Source organism: Benincasa hispida, chromosome 8 (assembly GCF_009727055.1).
Source record: "Benincasa hispida cultivar B227 chromosome 8, ASM972705v1, whole genome shotgun sequence".
NCBI lineage: Eukaryota > Viridiplantae > Streptophyta > Magnoliopsida > Cucurbitales > Cucurbitaceae > Benincasa > Benincasa hispida.
In genome coordinates this window covers 61,946,300-61,951,653 of record NC_052356.1, presented here as the reverse complement: position 1 = coordinate 61,951,653, position 5,354 = coordinate 61,946,300, and positions in this window count along the sequence as shown.

The following is a 5,354-nucleotide window of genomic DNA, read 5'->3' as shown; positions in this document are numbered from 1 at the left end:
TTGAATTTATGTTATGAAGTACTCGCTATAAATATATGTTGTTGCATATTTAGATATGGACGTACGAGATCCTATCGTCGGTAGCAAAAAACGTTGCCACTAGAAAAAGCAAGGTGGTTATGCCTCGTATATTACGGTGGCACTTGGTGTCATTGAAAGTACTCGAGAGAGACATTTGTTAGTCTCAAAATGTAAGTGTGATCTAGCCACAATATGTTTATTTGGTTATTAAATTGACACTAGTCATCTTACTGGGTTGAACTGTTAATGCAAACAAAATTCAAAGAGGGTCATGTCATGTTCAATGATGAGAAAGAGTTTTCGAGACACCCTAGGTGATAGACGGGCCGTAAGATAAGTACATTTCGACGTCAAGAGTTCGAGAAACTCTAGTAGTTTAAAAAGTGGCGATAGTTCGAATGGGGAGGATAGTTCAGAAGGTGGGGATGGTGATAAGAAAGATAATGTCGAAGGTAGAGTGAGGGACAACGAATCTGATGATGACATAAACATCCACTAGTCCACTTACACCCTCAACGAGGATATGTTTCATGATGTGTTGGTGGGTCACGTATGTCTTGAGCCTGAAGATGAGTGTTCTGAGCCTGAGGTTTCAGACCACAAGGAAAGAGTCAATTTTGATCCTTCTATATATCCATACCTACAGAGTATTGACAGCTCAATATCGAGTTTGGATGGTCGTGTATCGAACCTCGAGGGAGATATGCGAGACATCAAAGCACAATTGTCAGCCATTATGTCTCTGTTACAGTCTATGAAAGGTTCCATGGTGTTTGAAACGACGAGGTCACCCACTTCACAAATAGCCCACGACGCCAATAGGTCACCTATCCCTCCTCTATCTCGGTCACCTACCTAACCTCTATATAGGTCACCCATCCATCCTCTACCTAGGTCACCCACCCAACCTCTACCTAGGTCACCTGTCTCACCCCTACCTCGGTCACCCATCCAGCCTCTACCTAGGTCACCCACCCCACCACTACCTCTGTCTCTTATACACATCTAGATGTGTATAAGAGACAGCCCCTACCTCGGTCACCCATCCAGCCCCTCCCTTGGTCACCCACTCCACCTCTACCTCGGTCACCTAACTCACTTGTACAACATGATACATCCACCTCACCCATTCCTCTTCCACCCGCAGAGCCTGATATCATGGCCTCACCTATCGTTCTTCCACCCATAGAGCCTGATATCACATCTTCGTCTATTTATCACCCTGATACTTCAACCGTTGTCTCTTCTACTATCCTTCCACCTCTATATACGAGTAGCGAAGACATTGAACTTTACCTTCTGAGAAACAATGTCTGCTGAAGCCATCACCTACCGCACAGTCTGACACCATACATCTCAATTCACTGGTATGATCCTTATGTGATTGGAAAATCTCTTTCTTCATATTTGTTATTCAACATATTCACCATTTTTTTTTATATTAATGTAGGTTATGACGAAGAGTTGAAAGACCACTTGTAAGAGAAAGATTGTTGACAAGTACACACCTCCAGCCGAACCAAAGAAGAAAATAACAAAATAGAAGGAAAGTAAGGTACAACTTTCTTTGGACTATCCATTGATTAAGTACCCTCTCCATGGAGTACTTACGACACTGTTTAAAGCGACGATCCAATACTCCTTGGCGCATGAGATTCCACCTGCTATATTTATAAAAATGATGAATTAGATTGCCGATACGAATACAGACCATGAGGTTCGAAAAAATGCATTTCGACTATTATCCATGTCATGTCATGGGTAAATTCGACGTCAAGTGGTCAGATGTGGATTTTGTGTATACGGAACAAACATCGTTGATCTTTGGATGTTGATTGCATTTGACCTAAATAGAGGCTGGTTGTTCGTATCCGATTCACTACCATCCATGACATCAAAGAAGAAGCTAGAGTCTTGCTTTGAACCTTTGACTTACATCCTACCATCGTTCCTTCACTATTGTGACTTCAAACATTGGAAGCCAGACATAGAAACATCCCATTGGAAAATATCTCGATCTACTACTACGAACACACAACACGAGTCACTAGATTGTGAAATATTTGCAATCAAATTCTTAGAGCATTTCGTGACGAGTAGTGATCCTTCTGTAATTACTCAGGAGAAAATGAGTTACTATAGGATGCAATTGGCATGTCAACTGTGGGCGAACACTCCATATTATTGATGTATATTTTACATGTGATGTATATAAATCTCAATGTAAGTTTACATGTGATGTATATAAATTGCCAGTATAGTTTTACTAAAATGTTAAGTAAGAGAGAGCAAGATTAGCGACAGCAACACTAAGAGAGAGCAAGACATTTACAAAAATGATGATAAAGAGATATAAACATGTTAAGTAACGTTACTAGAGAGAGCGAGACATTTATAGAAATGATGATAAAGAGATATAAACATGTTAAGTAACGTTACTAGAGAGAGCAAGATTAGCGAGAGTGGCACTAAGAGAGAGCGAAACATTTACAGAACGAGTTATAAAGAGATATGAAGTTTAGTAACATTACTAGCGAGAGCGACACTTAAAGAGAGCAAGACATTTACAGAACAAGTCATAAAGAGATATAAACATGTTTAGTAACGTTACTAGAGAGAGCAATTAGCGAGAGTGACGCTAAGATAGAGCGAGACATTTACAGAAAGAGTCATAAAGAGATATAAACATTTGAATCTCGACCAACGTTTTGTACCTAGAGCATACAATGAAGATCAAAAGTGGCACATAGAAAATCAAACTTGACCAACATTTGAATCATTTTGACTATATTCAGTATGTCACCCGGACGTAAGCGGTTCACTGCAATTTTGTCGACTATGCCCATAATTCTCACACCTACAACATTTTATTTGTCTACAATGTTCTCCTCTCGATGGTATTCCTTACCTTATATTCAAAATTATTGTTTATGGACAGAATAGACAATCTTATTTTCAAGTCACTCTTACTCAAAAAAAAGTTGACCAACTTCTATATCTCTCAAATGAAGAGGTACCAGGCATAATCAATTCTTCTCTACGACATGAAGACATGGAATTCAATCCTACTATTCTCTCATTAACAGCCACTGCAGGTCCACGCACCTCTGTAGAACCACAATCTATAGAATTCAGTCCTGCTGATCTCTCATTATCAGCCACGAAAGAATCGCGCCCTTCTGAAGGACCACAATCCATAGAATTCAATCCTACCGAACTTTTATTACCAGCCACGAAAGGATCACACTCTTCTGAAGGACCACAATCCATTGAAGTCAATCCTACTGATCTCTTGTTACCAAGCACAGGTCCATTACATTGAGTTTTTCTTTCCAAGTCCCAAGGATTAGTGTCGTCATTATCTATTGATAATGTTGATGGCTACATGTTCATAGACAATGGAATATGACCCTCTTCTCAATTAAGCTCATATGATTCCTCATATTATCTGTCTACATCTGTATCATTATAACTCATATTCACGTTTCTGTCATGGTTCGATTTTAGCGTTACAAATAGCTGAACTCTACAAAGATCTTCCCGGAAAAGAAGGAAGTGAACATCACCATCGTTCTGTATATACTGTGGAGGGCTTCATAGTCAAGCTTATATTTAACTCTCACGATAACATCAAACTCTGAAGAACTTACATTTGTAACCCTATAAATGTGAGTTTTAAGTTCTTCATACTTCAATGTAATAGGCACATTAATTCCTGTTAGCTCACATCCAATATACAAATTTTGGTTCTCATCCCAATCACCTCCATATCGAATTAGTAGACACTTTCCTGTTATCCTACAAAGTAAGAGAACATTTTTCATTAAGTTGTATAAGTAGATGAATATCGTCTAATACACATGGATCTCTCTGTCGCTCTCATTTGCTCTCGCTCTCGTGACTCTCACTGTTGCTTCCTCTTGCTCTCTCGCTCTCGAGCTTTCTCACTATCGCTCTCTCTTGCTCTTTCTCTCAAAACCCTAAACACTTGGTAATGATCGCTTTCACTCACACTCCTTTTGTTATGCTATTTTCGTACCTTTTTTGAGACCACGTTTCAACAAACACCAATGAAATCACGTTCTATAAAAGTTCATTCCATTCTGAAAAACCCTTTCTAAAAACTCTGTTTAGTTCTAAAAAACTCCGTTTTGGAAAACCTCGTTCAATAAATCTCCGTTCAACAAAACATAGTTCAAATGAAGTTTAGATTTTAAATAATTCACCATTATACGTTTAGCATGTTAACGATTTGAGGTTTTAGATAGATAATTTTGTGAAAATTGTCAAATCATTCATACACTCAAACAATTACATCACGATGGAAGAGAGACAGCGAGAGCGAGATCCATTGCAACGAAAGCGAGACCAATTTTGTGAGAGGCAATTCTTGTAATTTGACATCAGCGGAGAGTCAATTGAGGTTTAAAAAAAATCATTTGGCATTATAGACCCAAATTTTAGGTCATCCACCCAAATTTTCCCTTACATTTGGTCCCTTTTTCTTATATGTTGTTATCCCTTTTGATAATGCAGCGAAGGAATGTATTTTTCCCTTTTTCTTCCATTTAGTTTTCTATCCTAAAATGATCATTTTAATATTGTTTCTAATTTCCTGCTTATTTTTCATTTTTAAGAAACATCCCAATAGATGACATATTTTAAAAATCACATAATTTTTCTTTTATCTTTTATTTTTCTTTTCAGTTGTAGCTTTTCAAAAACATTAACAGAAGGCATTACTTAATCATTTTCATTTAACATTTGAGATTACAAGAAACAAAACCAATTAGACTAAATCTCGTGCGAACATTGTGTAATTTTGTAATAAATAGAATATGAAGACTAATTATCAAAGCTCCATAGAAGATGAAGACTAATTATCAAAGCTCCATTCGATAATCATTTAAACCTCATTTAGTAACTATTTCGTTTTTAGTTTATGATTTTTAAAAATTAAGTTTATTTCTTCTTTATTTCTTACAATGATTTACATAGTACAATTGTTGAATTATTAGTCAAATTCCAAAAACAAAAACAAGTATTTAAAAGCTTTTTTTTTAGTTTCCAAAATTTGATTTGATTTTTTAAACCATTTGTAAAAAGTAAACAAATGAAGAAATTTAGAGGTGGAAGTAGTGTCTATAGATTTAATTTTCAAAACCAAAAAAACAAAAGACAAATTATTACCAAACGAGACCTTAGTTGTTTTTTCTTTTCTTTTTTTTTTTTTAATTAAGTTAATAAAAACTACTTCTACCTAAGAATTTCTTCATTTTACTCTCTACTTTAAAAATAATGAAAACTATTGCAAGGAATGGTGAGAACAAAAA